Source organism: Ischnura elegans, chromosome 4 (assembly GCF_921293095.1).
Source record: "Ischnura elegans chromosome 4, ioIscEleg1.1, whole genome shotgun sequence".
NCBI classification, from domain to species: Eukaryota; Metazoa; Arthropoda; class Insecta; order Odonata; family Coenagrionidae; genus Ischnura; species Ischnura elegans.
The window spans coordinates 134,222,870-134,244,029 of NC_060249.1; the positions used below are offsets into that span (position 1 = coordinate 134,222,870).

Genomic DNA, 21,160 nt, shown 5'->3' on the forward strand with positions numbered 1-21,160 from the left:
CGGAAGAATCTGTACTCAAAGATGTGTGCCAATGATCAGTAACACATGTGTTCACATAAAGGCAGCCTTGTTTGAACATGTAGTATTTTTTTCAATTTTACATCCCAAAATAAATACAATTCCTAGAGTATGCCATAAATATTTTTAAATGGAAAATTTTAAAATTTAAAATTACTTTCGCTCATTTAATATTACATACATTATTCATAACTTTTATGAGCCTAATTTTACCTTGCGGTAAGCTACGGCTGCACTTTAGGAATATTTCTAAATCAGTTTCAAACGACTCTGACTCTATTTCAGCAAAATTATAACGCAAAGAATTCAGCCGGTAAAAAAATTTCATTCCACAATATAATTATGAAGCTCTGGAGTCTATGATTTTCGGTGATTTGTGCTCGTTTAAATATTTACAAACCAATCTGTGCTGTAAATTTGTTCCACTCAAGTGAATCAACAGTAATGAAAGTATATTTGTTTTATTTCTGCAGCAATGTATACATCTTCAGATTTCAGACTTAGTTAGTGATCGGCTTGCAATTTTGCTCATTTATGTAGATCATACGTGAGAATTAAACCAAGTATGGAAAACTATATTGTATTGTGTCTTGGTACTGGATCGGAATCATATCTCAAGGGTAGTGGAATCATATGTGGACCTTATAACAGTAGACGTATGTGTGTTACATGTTCGCCTATTACTACAACACGATGCCCCGTGCCGCTTTTGTGTTAACAACACTTCTCTTCTTGTCATTGAGTTGTGCTTCAATGGAGCAGCCAGTGGTTACTATCATTGACCCGCAGGGCGCAATTACATGTAATGAGATAAAACTGTTGGCGCCCGCGACATAACGAAGTTGGAGCACGTAGGATCGGCAAATGCTTGATTGCGTAACTTGCTCACCGCAGCCCATCCTCCTTATGCGATTACACTAGCGATTCGATTTCTTGGCCCCCCATTGCGTTCCAACGACGCTCTATCCTCTCGTATCACGTGACAGTGGAAACGAGACACCCAGGGGGGGCTCGCGGGTTGCACTTCTGCGGCAGGGACTGTAAGCGCGGGCTTTTTTCCTCTTCCCGCAGGAGGGCAAGTACTAGAAGGAACAAGGAAGGAGGAGCCGCCGCGATAGGAGCCCGACGACGCCTCCTGGGAGGGGATAGGGAAGGAAGGGAAGGGACGAGGAATCCCGCACCGTCACATAGGCGGCCGGGTCCTACCATCAGCGAAACCAAGCTTACGCAATTAATGTTCTAACGGCCTTGGAGGATTATTCTATGAGGAAGAAAAATCCAACGATCAAATCTTTAGATACCGTGACAGTCTTCCGGCGTGCTTTTGGGCCTACGCCTCGGCTGAGGGCCCCACGGCGCGGCGTCCCCACGGGAGCGCTGGGCCCTCATGCGGCCGGGAACCGCTTCCCCGCACCGCGCCGCGCATCGCCGGGAGTAGACAGTCGCAACCCCCTCACCCCACTCCCCTCCCCCTCCTATCTTCACCACTATTTCCCTCGCAGTTCGGCAGTTCACTCGACCGGCTCCCGCCGCGCGTTACTACTCACTCCACTCCTCCCACCAACCCTCTGAAGTCGAACTCGGACGTGTCTCCCGATCCCCCGCCGAGGGAGACGCATTCGCCGATGACGAGCGACCCTCCGCCGCCGTAGTACCTGATGCCACTCGCCGGCCGGGCGTCGGACACGCCCGCTTGAAAACCGATTCCTCTGCCGCTGCCGCATTATTTTTGACTTATCCTCTCGAGTCAGTGACTCTGCTACGTAGAGTGTTTTCCCCGCCGTCTGACTTCTCCGGAACGTGGTTTTTTTTAAGATTACCGCACTGTGAGTTTTCGCCGCTTCGCGTATTGTTGTCGGCCAACAGTGACCGTGGCATCTCTATGCAGCACTGCCAGCTCCTTTCTTCTGACCGTCACTCTTATCTATCGCCTCGTACACTAAATATTGCGAGACAACCACTACTCTGTGTTTCTGTCTCGTCAAAGTGTCTCCTTCCATACTACGTCACTTTGCACCTAAGCTTCCCATTTTCCCCTAAACTGGAATGAAGAGTGGACCTGGAAAAATAGGACTGATATCGACTTAGTGGGGAGAGTTTATGACAGCTGTCATCTCGAAGTATGTGCGTTAGAATATTTCCCGTGGTGAATGACTCATATTAATATTTGTGTCTTTGGGTGTTGTGCCAACTTCTCTATGTCTCGCAGACAATCGTGTGAGACGGAATTCGGTAGTATTGTGGTTTTCAAAGACATCCTAGTAAGGCAAGGAATGCCATTCAACATTCTTCCTCGCTAATGTTACCGGCGTGTGTTTTAACCTACTGCGGAAAGTCGCGGGCCTTGTAGTGGAGGGCGCTGGGGACTGCAGCCAGGGTCTTTTGAAGCCACGACACTCCAGCTGCGACTGCGAACCTTTATTTTATTTTTTACGAGCCGGTGAAAAAGTTAAGTAGAGCTACAGAAAACTGCGATTTTGGCCTAAAATCGTCGTGATTTAAGCTTTTGTTTAACGACATACACTCCTGTGCTGCGATTAGTGACTTAGCAGGCAAAGTTAGGAATTTATCCCTTAAAGTGACAATGGACGAAATGAACACCAATTGCAGAGATCTGTGCAAGTGATTGAAATGATGAAGCAGTTGATTCACCAAGTGCTGTCACAACCTTATATATCTCGTCTCGTCTTTGAATTTCCAGCCCTCCCTCCGGCCTGAAGCAGTCCTACATTTCGACATACATCATCTCCAAGTGGTTCGGGACATTTTGTATAGTCTGTCAACTCCGTTACTCTGGTAAGTCACATTTATTTTCATTTTGTCGTTTAAGTAATCATGTTATTCCATTTATTCGTCTGTATTTAGTTTCTTGAAGCGCTTTAAAAGTTCTTACTGAGTGTAGATATTTGTAATTTTGTAAGAGATAACCTCGTTCTCTGGATCAACGTTTTTAAACGAATCAGACAGACTGTCGACAAGTTGAATGTGTAGAATTCCATGGCTAATAATAATTGAGGCGGCTGTGGTAACTTTCCTCACTTTTTTAATCTTACACGACCGGTTTCAATGCTTACGCATCATTCTCGAGAGCTGTTTTTAAATGAAACTGGTGAAAGACAAAGAGAGGAGATTGAAAAATAGTATATCACCAACATTTTTTGTAACAAACTGTTACTAAGGTATTACCTTGGGGGTCGGATGCCAAAAGAATTTCAATTGGTTATTTTTTATTATTTTTTATATTGGTCGTATTATTTACTCAAATATTGGACCGGATTTGGTAAAATAAGTACATCTGGAGCGGGATTTGTACAGTCCGCCTTGTTTAAGTACGTACTCTCAATAATCCATGCATATGGATTTAAATTAACCGTTATAATTTTCCCTGAAACCATGTGCTGACAGTATTTTTATATGACGGGGTGAGAAGCCAAGGGGTACAAGTGATTTATTTCTTGTCGAAGTTTGGTAAAGTTAATTTTTAAAAGAAATGCACTAAAACTTGGATGCCAAGGGATTCGAGTGAGTGTATATTCTGGGCTGGCATCGAGTAGAAAATCAAATACACTACTAAATATATAGTTCAACTCGTTTGTTTTCTTTGCGTGATATCTGCACATAACTCTGTTTAAAAAAGAAATCATTTGTTCCCCTTGGCTTCTCACCCACTCCTATACTAAGTATTTTTGTTGAAAGTTATTCATCTCACTTGTTGAGAGATGGCCAGAACGATGGTTAGGATCACCAAGCTCTCTTCTCGAATTGTTTGAATGTCCAGTACGCAGTAATTACATAATACTTTAGAGATGAATAATGAATTTGTACAAGAAATATTAACGGATAGGTTCACTCGAATTTAATGTAAAATGATGATAGCTGTAACGTAAGTTTCATGGCAGGGGAATACTGAACGGAGAGGGGAAGTTAAAAACCGTGTTCGGGGTGAGATTGTGGGGTAAGCGAGAGACAGAATGGGAACTTGGAAAATGGAAAAAATGAATGGGTCTTACCCCGAATGGAAGAAGAAAGTCAAAGTTGGGAGGGAAGACAGGGGGAAGACAGGTTTCTGCAAAACACTCCACCTTAACTGGTAGAAAACTTAGATTAAATTCGCAAAAAAGTTATCATACCGCTAATTTATCTGATCTGCTAAAATATGAAAAGCAATCAGTGCTTTGAAATGTGAGGGTATTGCGGACCTCCGTCACGGAAATTAAAGCAGTAAGAAGGCTTGCACTTAATTACCGATTTTCTTTTCGCTCTATTATATGCTCTATATTTTTACAAAAACAATTGTTTTCTTCGTATTATAAATGATTAAGCAAGGTCAAAACTTATCATGACTCATGAAAGTCAATCAGGAACAGTTCAGTTGGCATAGCCTACCCTGTCTAACGCTTGCTGTAGAAGACTCACCAATGTAAATGCAGTACCAAGCATCATTCGTGTGAATCATAAATATTCTAGTACAGTGGCGGAAAAAATTAACGCAAAGCTCGTTGGCGTCTGAGAGCGGCCAGTTCAGGAACTACTTGTCTACCAAAATTTTGCCCTCGTAATGCTCTCATACAACCGGGAGTTTTAAAAGCAATATATCCCTTATACCGGGGAAATAATCATACCCGTCGCATTATCACAAGGCGCAAAAGATCCAGCTACGAATTCTTCGCCATATTCTCCGAAGTATGCTTCGCCCTCGACTCACCTACAATGGAATCCACTCTCGTCGGGACATAGTGGACACAGCCGACATATTGGGCATTGAGACTGCCCTAAAACCCAATCGTTCGGGTGGTGTAGTGGGTAAAGGCTTCATGCTTCGAATCAGGGGTTCCACGGATCAAGTCCCAGTGACGGATGACTTGATGCTGCTCACAAACACACTGTAAATATTTTTCTGATCTTAAAACTTCGCATTATCTATCAATAGGTCCATAGGACGTTGCATGGCTATTGAATTCTTACGCGCTTATTTATTTGTTGAAATTCAACCACCATATTGCATAACCATTTGGGCAGTTGACTGTGGAGTGAATTTTGACTACCATTTCCGCGTCGTCCAGCACCGCTTCAAGGCCCCTAACCATTTGCTGCATGTGTGATGTGTCACGGCCTGCTACTCCTCCCTCATTTCAAGGGAAAATTCCTCGGAAGTTCTGCAGAGCTGAGCGAAGGAAGAACATCAAGCCGCCCAAACTCAGTAGTTCTCAATCGGGTAATTTTTGGCGTCTGCGCATGTATTTCATCAGAAACATTGAGCAAATGGTTAAGTTAACAGAGGTTAGACTTACCCTTAAATTTTTCAACAAAATGAGCATTACGCATACATTAAAAAAATATTTTATCATTATTATGGAACTAATGTTATTTCGAAATCATAGAAATATTGGACTGTCCCCGTTTTCAGCTATTTATTTATTCCCTACTTCGAACTTGTGATTACTTTTAGCTCTCAACATAGGTTAAGGAATAGAGTAAATCTCACAATGAATTATTCGAGGTAATTTCGCGTCAGAAAGGCGGTTGTAAGACATTTATGTTAATTTACAAACTAACTATTTAAAAATAAAAATAATTTTTCATTACCTTCACCTATCAATGAAGAAATTTTATTCTTGTAATCACATGAATTACCATTCATTGTTACATCTTCATTTTATGGCCGAATTTCCAGTATTCTCTATTCATTGAAGAGGAGCGATAGAGTTTTTTTGACCATCCCGTGAATTATAGTGTGTGGTCGAATTTTCCCATTGTCTTAGCAAAAAATATATTTCCAATAAGCCACATAATGATTACAAAAAATTTACCTCATATACAGCAGGCGTTTTCTTTTCACTTTCTTACGAAGGATTTACTCCCATGATTGTTGCATAATTGAAATGTGCATCAAAGATGGACTTCTGAAACAGTCTACGTAGCAAAAGAAAAGTAAATGAGTTTAATTGTGGACATTAAATATTTTGCGGAAAAGGATTCGGACACATAAACGGAGTAGACCGGTAAATGACTGCAAGGTAAAGCATTTGTGTTTCAGAGAAGAGGGGAATTATGCAGGAATTGATAAAGAAAACTAGCATCAAAGATCGGATTTGAACAAAAGTAATATTCACTGGATTTAGAAGAAATAAATTCGAGAATCAATTGATTGATTATGCCTGAACGAGAAATTCACAAGGAAAAATATATCAGTCCATGAAATGTATCAACTTGTAGCAAGGAAATATTAACCATAATTCAATTACCACGGAAACAAATTCTAGATAAAATTCATTCCCTTCTATTAACTAAATACAATTAAATTCCTTTACGTTCCTTTCCAACCATTCAAATTTCAGTATTATCTCCAGTTTCCTAAATAACTTTTCAATAAGTGAAAATTATAATACTTTTCTGATTCTCATTTTATGTCAGTTTATAAAATTTAAAAACATATAACGCTTAGTTCAGATACATCTATTTTAATAAAGATCTAATTTTTAGTTGATGTTGTTAATCAAATACGCGTTCATATGGATCATCATTGAGATTAAAAATCAAGTTTTAAAGACATTATGAAGTTCAAAAAGCTCTATTTACTCCTCTCATTTCACTATGAAAGAAATCGTTTACTGAACAAATTAATCAATTTCTTTGGATAACTACATGAAAGAAATTATTGAACCTTAAAATGGCCATAACATATTGCGTTACCTAAATCAATTCGGCTTCGCATTTCTTTTCAATTGCAGTATGTTACACGTTGTTCCAATATAATCCTCGGGAAACTTATTGGGCGTAGAATATTGAGCAAAGCATTGCAATACTGAACTGAAAACAAACAACTGATTTCTCGGAGGTGGCTCAAAAAAGTGCTTTCATTCTGTTTTGAGGAACTCTATAGGAGTTTTCCCTTGAAGGGGAGGAGTAGCAGGCCGTGACACATCACACATGCAGCGAATGGTTAGGGGCCTTGAAGCGGTGCTGGACGACGCGGAAATGGTAGTCAAAATTCACTCCACAGTCAACTGCCCAAATGGTTATGCAATATGGTGGTTGAATTTCAACAAATAAATAAGCGCGTAAGAATTCAATAGCCATGCAACGTCCTATGGACCTATTGATAGATATTGCGAAGTTTTAAGATCAGAAAAATATTTACAGTGTGTTTGTGAGCAGCATCAAGTCATCCGTCACTGGGACTTGATCCGTGGAACCCCTGATTCGAAGCATGAAGCCTTTACCCACTACACCACCCGAACGATTGGGTTTTAGGGCAGTCTCAATGCCCAATATGTCGGCTGTGTCCACTATGTCCCGACGAGAGTGGATTCCATTGTAGGTGAGTCGAGGGCGAAGCATACTTCGGAGAATATGGCGAAGAATTCGTAGCTGGATCTTTTGCGCCTTGTGATAATGCGACGGGTATGATTATTTCCCCGGTATAAGGGATATATTGCTTTTAAAACTCCCGGTTGTATGAGAGCATTACGAGGGCAAAATTTTGGTAGACAAGTAGTTCCTGAACTGGCCGCTCTCAGACGCCAACGAGCTTTGCGTTAATTTTTTCCGCCACTGTACATGTGAAGATGTAACTAGAATTTTAATTTTCCTTGCGTCCAATTTGGACTTGTGGCCCAGAATATCTCGATTTTTTAATAGAGCGCATTTTATTCAGTTTGACTTTCTACGGCATTTTGTTGTCAATGCCCTTTCTTTTCTAATTTCATATGCTACTTTTTTTCAATGCCACTATGCATTTGTCGCTTCAAATGGATTTGCTGTGTTGGTCGTCTCTTTACAGACTGCTGAAATTAAAGAGAAACGAGCGATTTTACTTTTTTGCATGAAACGGGGATTGAAACGGAAAAATCACCAATCGCATAGTTGATAAAGTATGACGAGAGCGTTTCTTTTCATGTATTTTTGCGATTTTAAAATTTTATTATTTCAGTGCAACGTAAATTAAAGTACAATCGTGGAAATGAATAGGTATGAAGTTTGCAGTGGTGTCCATCTGTACATATTTCGCATTCTTTCTTTTAACACTAGGAGGACGGGAGTTTCGCGCTACCTAGAAGGACGGCTAGGGGTCATTTGACCCCTAAAATGTATTTTGGAATAAAACGCCTAATTTTCCACTAATATTCAGTTTAATCGTATTAATTGTTGAATCAGTTCATTAAAAACACTATTTAACGTTATTAAATATTATTTCCGTCGTCAAAAGTTAATAACAATTATTTTAAAGAATCATGAATTAAACCGTATGTAGTAATCGATTGCAAATCATATAATGAAAATACATACACTCAATACAAAGGTTGTGTTACATGTTAAAAAAATAGGGGTACTGGGTTTACAAATTAAAATTTTTAAAACTTATTACTTTGTTGTAAATCTCAGACAGACATATTTTTCAGCGCTCTTTCCACAAAATACTTTTTTGCGCTGAATGCGTTCATTGGATGATTTATTCATCTACATCTAAATCTACACACTAACCCGCAAGCCGCTTAAAAGCGTGTGGCAGGGGGTGTTAGGACACCAGCCATTTGCACATGAAAAGGAATTTGGAAAATGGAAAGGAAATTGGTGCAATGATTCAATTTCATGGTATTTGGCACCTTTTTCTTTTTTGTGCCAGTGGAGATATGGCTGTTGGATTTGGAGACGTGTAAATAAATTGATACATACTATCCATCATATCTACTCCCGCTTTGTTTTTATTATGGAATGGGATGGTCTCTGGTATTCTTTTATTCGTTTCGGAAATAGTGTCATCTGAGATCATGCTGCTGATTGAAAGTACATTATTGTTCTAGTTTGCCTGATTCTACGAAAGAGTATGGCATAAGGTATTTTTGAACACTCGCGTTGAATGGATTACATGGCTATTTTAGGGTTCATGGATATTTGTGCGTCACGCCTGTTTTTTTCAGATCGTCCATGCAAGAGAAGTTTTCCATTTTTTTATGACTCCCTCCCAGCAGGATGGATGGAAAATAGTTGTTAAAAGTTACATTTATTTCTGAATTCTTGTATGTTACGGTCACTTTAGTAACTATTTATTTCCCCAACGCTTGATTTGATGGCCAATCATCATCTTTGCCACAATATGGTAATTCGTTTAGGCTGTATTTTCATTTCACATCTGTCAAAACCCAGTACTTGATTCCAAATTTGTCTGGTTTATTTGGAATTTACGTCATAAATGGACAGTTGCATTTTGTTGGATAGAGCTGTGCATTTGCTATCACGCCAAAGTCGCCATCGGATTCACTATCTTGGACTTCGTCGCTTCCATCACATGCAGATCTTGATGGATTGGTCAGAATGTCCTTGAACTGATGTTTACGATTCACTTCCAGACTGATCTTTAATATTCCCTACAGCTATTTGAATCGCGACGATTCTCTTCTCTTGATATATTTCTCGACTTCTTACTTTCTTCCTCAACTCGCTACTGATATGCATGCGAAAAAATCTACAAACGAAAGCGCATTATGGTAGAATCTTCTCTAGTTGCATTGGAGGGATAGAGAGCTGGAGAGCATTAGAAATTCATACTAAAGGACAACATTTTCAGAAGTAACGGTAATTGCCGTTCGAAAGGCAGGGACTCAACCGCCAACCGTATCCTTATTTGTATCTTCCAGAAACTTGCAGTAATGCTTCTTCTTCGACCTACGTGCGGATTCCAAGGGTAGGATTTACAGTAGAATTTTACAGTCCACCCAATTCCTCCGCTCTCTCAAAAAGAGACTGGATTTTTCCCCAGGACGCAGCGAGCAGTCAACCCGCCCCAAACCCCGACTGGGTCAGGCGGCACTAATGCTGGACACACGGCAAAGGGGCTAGGTCAAGTGACAGTGCCGTCAGGCAAGAAATATGAAAGTTATTCGTAAACCTGATGAGTCGATATTGAAAATAATGTCTCTAAGAGCTCTGAATCTTGGACGACGGAAAACAATGCTTGGGATACGTGACGATTTTCGGGTGTGGGTTATACAATAATCATTGAACAATAAATAAAACAAAATTAAAATATCATAATTACATGAATTTACGCATCTCAAGGATTGAAAAGGTTTTATTTTACTTTGCTGCCCAAAAAATAACGAAAGATTTTGCACAACAAGTCGCTATGCCTAGGTTTTCGAATACAGATAGGAGCCCTTGGGACAAAACTGGCATTGAACCGGGTACTTCCAGATTCAAAATGAAGGAAATTATCTACCACACTAGCATCTTGCTGATTATATGATATACATGGCACTAAAGTGCCCACGCGCAAGAAAGTAGCGCGAAAACCAGTTGTGGGTCAAATGACCCCTAGCCGTCCTTCTAGGTATAACACGTCATAAAAATTTAAAACAAAACATTATAGTTTAATTTTCACTAATTTATCAAAATATAGACCAAAATGAACAAAGTCAAAAAGTTTCAAATTTAAAAAAAATATTTTAATAAGAGAAAAATAAATTTGAATTCTGAAAATGGGTCAAATGACCCCTGCCGTCCTTCTAGTGTTAAGTTGCTCTCTAGCAGTGCCGTGGGAGTTAGGAGAGCCTTATTTCGGTCAGGCATTGGTGCCTTATCGGGTAAATCGGTTTCCGTTTATGAGAATTCGTTTATTTCGGGATACGTATTCTTGAAAACCATCATTTTAAATTCATGTTAATCTGATGACAAATGCTGAAAAAAACCACCCGGGGACCTAAGTTGGTCCTAACACCGAGGTAATGGGAAAACCGCGAAATTCAAAAGACTTTCCTAGAGGTGTACCCTGGTTTTCGGTAGAAGTCGCCAAATCATGTTTCACCTTGAGAACTGTACAAACGATGAGAATAATTCATTTTTTTTGGCTACGAGGTGAAAATATGTCGATATGTATGTTTTTTTGAATAAAAATCGACGTAAAATATGATTTTTTTCGCAATAAAATTATCATCGGCTTAGATGTTTTTTGTATAAATACCGTTGAAAATAGCTAACTATACAGCTCTCCGTGAGAGCTAGCTGCTTGAGAAAAATCGTTTACATTTCATGGAGTCGTGGCCGTAAACACGGAAAAACAAAAAACGTGGGACAGATGTGAGTGAAAATACATTGCATATTAATGTAGTGAAACACCAAAGCACGGAAAAATTGTCCTTCAATGACATTTGGGTGGCACCGCCCTGCTCTGTGGACCTGTTCTCAATGTCATTTGGTTGTAATGCTGCAATACTGGCTATGCCCAATGAGCCAGACCTGACTACGGAGCAGGCAGCATTGGGGGGCTACTCTGGGTATTTATTATTAATTAACACTAGGAGGACGGGAGTTTCGCGCTACCTAGAAGGACGGCTTGGGGTCATTTGACCCCTAAAATGTATTTTGGAATAAAACGCCTAATTTTCAACTAATATTCAGTATAGTCGTCTCAGTTGTTGAATCAGTTCATTAAAAACACTATTTTACATTATTAAATGCTATTTTAATCGTCAAAAGTTAATAACAATTATTTTAAATAATCATGTATTAAACCGTATGTAGCAGTCGATTGCAAATCAAATAATGAAAATTCATAGGTACACTCAATACAAAAGTTGTGTTACATGTTTAAACAATAGGGGTACTAGGTTTACAAAATTTGCATTAAAATTTTTAATACTTAATACTTTGTTGTAAATCTCAGACAACCAGTATTTTTTCAGCGCTGTTTCCACAAAATATTTTTTTGCGCTGAATGCGTTCATTGGCCGATTTATTAATCTACATCTAAATCTACACACTTAACCGCAAGCCGCTTAGAAGCGTGTGGCAGGTGGTGTTAGGACACCAGACATTTGCACATGAAAAGGTTTGGAAAATGGAAAGGAAATCGGTGCAATGATTCAATTTGATGGTATTTGGCACCTTTTTCTTTTTTGTGCCCGTGGAGATATGGCTGTTGGATTTGGAGACGTGTAAATAAATTGATACATGCTATCCATCATATCTCCCCCCCCCCTTTGTTTTCATTATGAAATAGGATGGTCTCTGGTATTCTTTTATTTGTTTCGGAAATAGTATCGTCTCAGATCATGCTGCTGAGTGAAAGTACATTATTGTTCTAGTTTGCCTGATTCTACGAAAGAGTATGGCCTAAGGTATTTTTGAACACTCGCGTTGAATAGATTACATGGCTGTTTTAGGGGTCATGGATATTTGTGCGTCTCGCCTATTTTTTTCAGATCGTCCGTGCAAGAGATGTTTTCCATTTTTTTATGACTTCCTGCCAGCAGGATGGATGGAAAATAATTGTTACAAGCTACATTTATTCCTGAATTCTTGTATGTTACGGTCACTATAGAAACTATTTATTTCCCCAACGCTCGATTTGATGGTCAATCATTATCTTTGCCACAATATGGAAATTCATTTAGGCTGTATTTTAATTTCACATCTGTCAAAACCCAGTCTTCCATTCCAAATTTGTCTGGTTCATTTAGAATTTACCTCATAAAAGGACAGCTGTATTTTGTTGGATAGAGTTGTGCATTTGCTATCACGCCAAAGTCGCCATCGGATTCACTATCTTGGACTTCGTCGCTTCCATCACATGCAGATCTTGATGGATTGGTCAGAATGTCCTTGAACTGATGTTTACGATTCACTTCCAGACTGATCTTTAATATTCCCTACAGCTATTTGAATCGCGACGATTCTCTTCTCTTGATATATTTCTCGACTTCTTACTTTCTTCCTCAACTCGCTACTGATATGCATGCGAAAAAATCTACAAACGAAAGCGCATTATGGTAGAATCTTCTCTAGTTGCATTGGAGGTATAGAGAGCCGGCGAGAATTATAAATTCATACAAAAGGACTACATTTTCAGAAGTAACGGTAATTGCCGTTCGAAAGGCAGGGACTCAACCGCCAACCGTATCCTTATTTGTATCTTCCAGGAACTTGCAGTAATGCTTCTTCTCCGACCTACGTGCGGATTCCAAGGATAGAATTTACAGTAGAATTTTACAGTCCACCCAATTCCTCTGCTCCCTCAAAAAGAGACAGGATTTTTCCCCAGGACGCAGCCTGCAGTCAACCCGCCCCAAACCCCAACGGGGTCAGGCGGCACTAATGCTGGACAAACGATAAAGGGGCTAGGTCAAGTGACAGTGCCGTCAGGCCAGAAAAATGAAAGTTATTCGTAAACCTGATGAGTCGATATTGAAAATAATGTCTCTAAGAGCTCTGAATCTTGGACGACGGAAAACAATTCTTGGGATACGTGACAATTTTCCGGTGTGGGTAATACAATAATCATTGAACAATAAATAAAACAAAATTAAAATATCATAATTGCATGAATTTACGCAAATCAAGGATTGAAAAGGTTTTATTTCCCTTTGCTGCCCAAAAAATATCGAAAGATTGTGCACAACAAGTCGCTATGCCTAGGTTTTCGAATACAGATAGGAGCCCTTGGGACGAAACTGGCATTGAACCGGGTACTTCCAGATTAAAATTGAAGCAAATTATCTACCACACTAGCTTACTGCTGATTATATGATATACTAAAGTGCCCACGGGCAAGAAAATAGCGCGAAAACCAGTTGTGGGTCAAATGACCCCTAGCCGTCCTTCTAGGTATAACACGTCATAAAAATTTAAAACAAAACATTATAGTTTAATTTTCACTAATTTATCAAAATATAGACCAAAATGAACAAAGTCAAAAAGTTTCAAATTTAAAAAAAATATTTTAATAAGAGAAAAATAAATTTGAATTCTGAAAATGGGTCAAATGACCCCTGCCGTCCTTCTAGTGTTAAGTAGGAAATGCTTCATTTGGTATCCATTCCCGTTTATCACTATGGAACTGAAATTGCGCGTTTCCCAATTTTCCACTTGACACTTAGCGCTCTTTTTGGTTTCTCTGTCCTCTAATGTCAACAGGCGTACTCGGAGTGGGGTCGGATGTCATGGGCGGACGCGTCATGCTTGTGACCGGCAGCGGTGGACGTCAAATGACTGCTCGATCGAGATTCACAGCGCGCGTAGCGTATATTCCGACGCGGCCTGCATTCTTGGAGACGTTCCGTGCGGTGAGCGATATGTGGTTTTGTTGACCGTCACGGATACGCCACGTCTCCTGCGGGCGTTTATGAACTCTCTCCCACGGAGTTATATCTTTTTAGAGTTGATGCGTAGTTTTCCGTGGCGTTGTCTACATGGTGTCTCCATGCTTCTGGGTGTCACCACGGATTTTCTATTCGACGACTGTTTCTCCGGTATTCAAACCGGCGTCTCCAGGTCGACCCGTCGTCACAAAGAAACTGTCGTCGCTAAGAAAATCCATGTGGTGAAACCCAGAAGCATGGATACGAACTTTTTAGAGTTTTGTCCTCGGCGTTTATCCGAAATAATCCCTAATCCCGGATAAAACTCGTAGAGAGCCTATATAGCCAATGCATAAAGGTGGCCCTACTAACCTACGCATAACTAAATGCATGTCTTTTAATTTTCCCAGTATTCCTAACAGCATGTTTCGCATTTTTAGCGTTATAGAAATTTTGACTTGATGTGAGGTCGGCAAATGTTGTCTTTTGCATGAATGTGGATGCATAATTAGATCGAGGCGCAACGTTTTTATGACCGTGTGGTGTGAATCTGGGAATCCTCTTGCATACTGCATGCTAGAGATTGATCACCCCCTTCCACACACCCTAGAGGTGGCTCGCAGGTTATTATGTAGACGTAGTGCGTCACTGGTAAGCTCTATCTGTGCTTACCCTCGGCTCCCTTATCAACGGGTTTTAAAAAATGACCGCTCTCTGGCGATTGTTGCATATTAATCCTCAATATCGATGGCTACGTTTTTACATTACGTATCTCAAAATTTGGCCGGTTTGAGACGAATATTAAGAAAAAAGTGTAATGACAACCTCTGCAAGAGCTTTCAAACAAAACGGTTCATGAGTAGGACGGCGCATTCGAAGATAGAATCGGAACTCTTTCCACCCTTATGCATTCAATAAAGCTATTATTTAAAATCTTTATGATCCACATCCGATGTCTTCCGCAACTTTTGATCCGATGTATCTGATGAAGGGCAATATCCGCGGATATTTGGATCCGCGGTATCCGATCTGACCATCCCTAGAATAAATACATCGCTATATGACGATCGCCGCAAAATCATTGGGATAATTTGTACCGCACCCTTAAGAAGAATGTCTGATATGTCCGGTTTTTTCCTTGCGAATAATGGCGAAGTGTAGAATTCTCTGGTAAGATTTCCCAAATCTCCCTCCGACGCTTCGTTGATCGAATAGATTTTCATTGGATTGCATTGCACCTCTGAATCCGTGAGTGCGATGGAAGGCTCATCGAAAAGTTGGAAGGATTTTTGGGAAATCTTACCCGTTTTTAAACGCGAGACTATTCTTCACTGCCAAATATCTTCTTTTTTTCATTTTGAGGTCGATTTATGGATTCATAAAAATGCAGTATTATTCCGTTTCCTCGCTCATTAACTCAGCGAATCAACGCAAAGGTTGTTTAGGATAGGGGATAGGGATCTCGCATCATTGCACATCGCGGACATTGAATGTCGCACGCACAATAAGGAACACTAGTTAACAGGTCATTCTTAATGCCGCGACGATAACTTGGCTCTTGAAAATGGCCTGAAGAAAGCGGTTTCACTATCAGTTTACTTTTTACCTCCGAAATGGTGATGTTTGATTTGTCTTGAGCCACCAGAATAGTTTAAATAAACACTTGCAATTTTTCACGATTGTAAAATATATGCCAACCAAGGTTTCAATATTACTACATCATCTTCAAGGTACAAAATGGTTGAAAGGTACAAAACATTTTTATCTTGAAGATGATGTACTTACCATGCGCGCAGCTAGGAATTAAGGATAGGGGGGGGGGGAACGGAGCAACTAATACTTGGGGGTATGGAATACGGGAGGTGCGGCCGCCTTCCGCAAGAAATGTTTTAGGATAATTGGTTCAAAATGGTGAGTTTTACGGCTTTCTGAGGGACATTTTATCAATCCTTACACTATTCCTAAAGTAATATTTATCGAATTAATTAAAACGGATTAAATTTTAAAATTTCACTGAGTTCTGGGGGGTATTTATCCCCCAAAAACCCCCTCCCTTGCTGCGCCACTGGTAGTAACAACGAATTCTAGGTCGGAATAAATTTCATAATTGCGGAAATTGTGTTTATTTCAATATGGAACAATTCCACTCCATCAGGCTTTGATCTTGGGATTTTACACTATCCGAATGGGTAGCTTCGGATAAGCTTTGAAAAACTGTGGTCCAAGTGTGGGCCCCTGAGGAGACACAGTGGGCGATAGTTCAAACGATAAACTCCGGTTGGAGTGACGTTATTGGACCGTTGTTTCTGAATGGAATCCCACTTAGACCCAAGTCCCGAGGGTCGTAAATATTATGGCGGTCTTCACGCCACCTACCCTCGTTTGTACGTCCCCAGATATTATTTCCCACGACCCTCTTCATTGTTGCCGTCCAGAAGGATTCTTTATTCCCCTTGAATGTCTTGCTCTTATATTCACGAGTCCCTTTTATTTATTTGCCACAACACGGTGAGCCGAGGGTGTATACATGAATACCTCCACGGCACCAAAGCTCAACAATCACCCACAGAATCAAATCCGCTCATCTAGTATTACAAGGTCTACGTACTATATGAGCGGATTTGATTCGGTTGCTGTTTGTTTAGCGTTTATGCAGTGAAGGTATCGATTTACCACAAAAGAAAACTGTAAAAAATCTCTGTGTAATGTTTCAGTGAACCTTAGATGTACGCCTCAAACCCATTATGCGAGGCCTTTGTTTCTTAAGATCTCTACATCGACTCATCAAAGCTAAAGAAATACTCACACCCGATAAACGCATTTCTCCTGTAAAGACAGAAGCCTTCCTCACCTGGATCGTGCAGCCTTGTTCTGTAATTCCCATAATTATTGACTTTGTTGTCCCTACATTCAAATTCAAATGATTAGTCTGCGCCCAACTGTTAATTCTCTCAATATTCTCATTGACAAGTAAGATTAACGCTATAATGATCTATTTAAAGTACAACGCCAATGAAATTTAAATGAGAAATTATTGTATTGTTAATTTTTTCTATGGCACTGTCAAGATAAGAAATTAGCGCCATTCTTTAATCCGCGTCGCCTATCTCCTGTATCCGCCTGCAGCCATGACAATAACTATCTCATCGCTTCTTTTGTGCTGCTATTTTTATGGGCTTGTACAGAGTTATTTTTTCGGTATAAAAAAGTCCTCCTCGAAGTACTTGATAAAACTTCAAAACTCTTGAAGAATGAAAAAAATTCCTTCATTCCTCGTTCATTATTTAAGTAGTTGCATACATTTTTGAAAGATTTCCCTCTCCTTTCCGTACACTATGGGCCGGTTTTATAATGTCTGGTTAAACCTCACGTTAACTAACGTGAAGATTACGGTAACGTGGAGTTTAACGAGAGGTTGTGTTTTATAAAGCAAATCCTACCGCCGGTTTGCTGATGGGAACTTTAACGAGAGGAAAGCACAGCTACTGTAATTCTCATACCAACAATTGATCGCGAAAAGTGAAACAGACGAAAGTCAAAATTTAAAAAATCGAGTTGGGGTATGGTGAAAGAATTGTTTACGTTTGTTTTGAAGTGATGGTTAGCTTTGAAAACGAAGATGAGCCAATATTTTCGGTTTTAATCATTGACGATCTAATGGTCAATCATCAGTGTGTCGTTAAAATAAAAATACTCGCCTCGAATTGTGAATATTTGGCAAGTACAAGCGTTAATTGTATGAGTGCTGTGATACGTGTAAACCATAAATTACACGGAGATAATAAATGACTATTTGTGAATGGATTGAATCAAGGTCGAGTCCCTTTGCAAGAAATAGTGGTAAATTAACCTCGTTTGTGCTTATTACACGAGAACGAAGATTCACATTTGTATTGTGAAACCAATCGAAATGGTTTTCTATTTAGTAGGCCACCAGAGATTTTAGGAACATTTTGAGGCTACTATGTAATCATAATGACGATAAATTTTAATCATACTTTTGCAGTAAGATATATCCTCTTAGCGTTAGTATGGCCCCCTAGCTAATTTATCATCATCTCTGCGTTCCCTACGGAATTAGGAACAACTTGCAAGTTGTGAATAATCAAAGCCTTTCCCGTTTTCCAAGTACTCACCATGGCCATAATTTAAATAACAGAATTTATAACCAACCACCGTCTAATAGAAAAATTCATCAGTTTTCATTAAAACGATAACGAGGCTTCTATCACTATGATGTCATTGTTATGATCAATTAATTTATGGTAATTCCTTTGATGATTTTTGTGTTTTTATAGAATCATTTTTAGTTTTATTAAAATGTTCACAATAAGGAGGTAAATTCAGTCATGTGCCACTCGTGTAACAGACTCGAAAAGCATTGAGCCGTATAATTGTCAGCTAGCAGCAGATATTTCATAACTTTAAATTATCTCATCTTATTTATGACGACATCTTATATATGACTATATACTGTTGAGAAGCAATACGTTTCATGAAATCCATAATCTCTGGCAAATAAATTTTCAATAAGGGACACAACTAAGTTTAAATTTCTTCATTTGAGAGATCAACACCTATTGGATGACACCAAGTAGCCCTTACCTTTGAAGTAGAAAGTGAAACATATTTTGATACTGGCTGTCAATAGTGTAGTTGATACTGTAATAGGGATGACTGTGAGTCTTTATGATAATGCCATCGAAAATGTATTCATTGCCTTCATAAAATTGAATGGATGTTCAGAAATCACTGATCATGTACATAGCTTCACAGTCGAAAATTTAAATTAGAGAAGAATGAATTAAGCTTGAATAGCTTGTGCATAACCCTACCACAGTTACTTCAAGGGCTCTTGCCATCCAATTATTAAATAAATGTACAGTTTGCAGCAAACCTTACGTACTTTACAAGTAGGCTGCATGTTGTTATGACAGTATGCATCTGTAACAAAATATTGCAACTCTTTTTGGCTCATAGCTTATGATGGGGGATCTATTCTTTATGTAAATACTATTTTTGCAAACCTTGTGTGAGAATAAGTTTTAAGTGCTAATGTAACTAACTTCATATCTAATCAACAGCAAGGCTTGTATTGTATTTAAGATTTAAGGAAATGAAATGGGTGTAAAGATAATAAAGTTGCTGGGTTCAATTTGTAAAGAATCTGTTGAAAAACATATCTAATCAGAATGAAAGCATGAAATTTCGACTCTCAGTGGTGTTTATGAATTCCTTACTATACATGAGATAGGTATTTTCTTTTATTCTCAGCCCATTAAATATGAAGCTTTCATTGAACATGTTTTAAATATTTAGCAGAGTACTAAATTATACAAAGACAGTAGTGGATCCAGGATAGGGACAAGGGGGTGGGCTAGGTGAGGTTCAAATTCCAGCTGTAGTGGGGGCCGGAAATATACCACCATTCTATCTAGTGTAAATTGGATATCCAAGGTTAGTAAATTGGATACCCTCCTTAGCCCCCCCCCATGGATACATCACTGTACAAAGATACAGTTATTTATAGAGCATTTAAAGAATTTATTTGTATCAATTGCAAAGCATAAGGATTCCATCATGATGACTCCTTTATTGCAACTGTCTTTTTGGGATATGGGTTTTCAATGTAATTATGTTGTTACATGCTGTCACTGTAAGTAATTTTTTTACAACCTACTTCTGGGGTAATCCTTTTGAATGCTGTACCAAGTAATCTCTGAATGCGCCTCACTGACATCACTCACTTATAATTAACGTATGTGCTTCCATTATCATAAACGCAATAATATGACTTCCTCACATAATTTTATCGTACCATGTTCTATTTATGAAGTGATTATTAAAGCAATTTCCCTTACATCCACTCCACTTTCATAAATCTATTAAGAAATTTGCCTTTGTGACATGAACATTCTCATAGACTGTTTCTCATTACATACGTTGCAGCTATGCATGTTAAAATATATCTCTAGTGATGCAGATCGGAGCAAGACAGATGAGATAGAGATAATCCTTGGAATAAATAAAAAGAGGAGAATTAAAGGGGAAAATCACAGTACCAAAGTGCAAATAGAGTCTAGTTAAGATATATGGAGTAAGATTTGCTATGGAACTCGTATTTCTGACCCAGAAGGAGGATAAGAATAGAGGTATACAGGAATGTATAGATAATATTGACAGAGGAAAAGGAAGTAGAAAGTGAGGTGAGGGAATTATTACAGGAGATAAATTAAATATAAATGATGTAGATGAAGTGAATATCAAGCTTGAAATGCTGAAAACTGTGATTAAGGTAAGGATTTTGAGTAAAAAGAAAGGGCAGGGACAAGCCCTTGGATAGAATTGACTTTGCAGCATCGCTCAGCCGTTCGTCTGTTAGGTTCACGATAGTACGATGGTCCTTTTTAGGGCCTTGGACCTCATCTAAGGGATGCTGTCTGCTCTTGAATTTGTAGTACTTCTTAATTTGTTTCTCCTGGATTGAAGAAAACTTCTTGCGGGATGATTCAGACGTAATTCGGTCCAGAGTATCCCAGTCAGATGCTGTCAGCGAGGAGCTCAATTCTAGGTGTAGTCTGTATAATTCTTCTGAACAGTGGTGAATGGAGCGGCGGTTGTTGTGGATTCTCTCTCTCAATATCGCTTCGCTGGTTCGGCGAAGAATTCTCATTGCTGCTGGTGTCTTTAGATGATGTTTCACTGTGACACAGGGTGGCAGAGTGTCAGAATCACGGCATCTTTGAAGAAACGCCAAGGAGGAGAGAAACTTTGCCATTGCTCCAAGCATAATTCCCAAGGAAAATATCGTGACTGGAGTAGAGGCTGCCATTCGCGGTCTCCCCAAGAATTTTGCTGATGAGATTCGAGAGGACGTGTCGCGGATCCTGAGGAAAACACGGCCACCTAAACCAAACACCACAGCAGCGGAGAGGAAGGCATTACAGGAGCTAAAGAATAACGAGGACCTCCTCATTATCCCCGCGGACAAGGGCAACGCTACTGTGATCATGAAGAGATCAGACTATAATGACAAGATCACTACTTTGCTGAGTAGTGCCACCTAC

General features: G+C 39.4%; 1 long non-coding RNA gene across 1 annotated transcript in view; it reads left to right on the forward strand.

Annotated features, from left to right (window-relative positions):
* LOC124158078 overlaps positions 1–21,160 on the forward strand; it is a 65,709-nt gene that overhangs the window by 23,120 nt on the left and 21,429 nt on the right. The window contains exon 3 of the long non-coding RNA XR_006864701.1: positions 2,720–2,814. This is a non-coding gene — a long non-coding RNA (uncharacterized LOC124158078). The remainder of the gene's footprint in view (positions 1–2,719; positions 2,815–21,160) is intronic.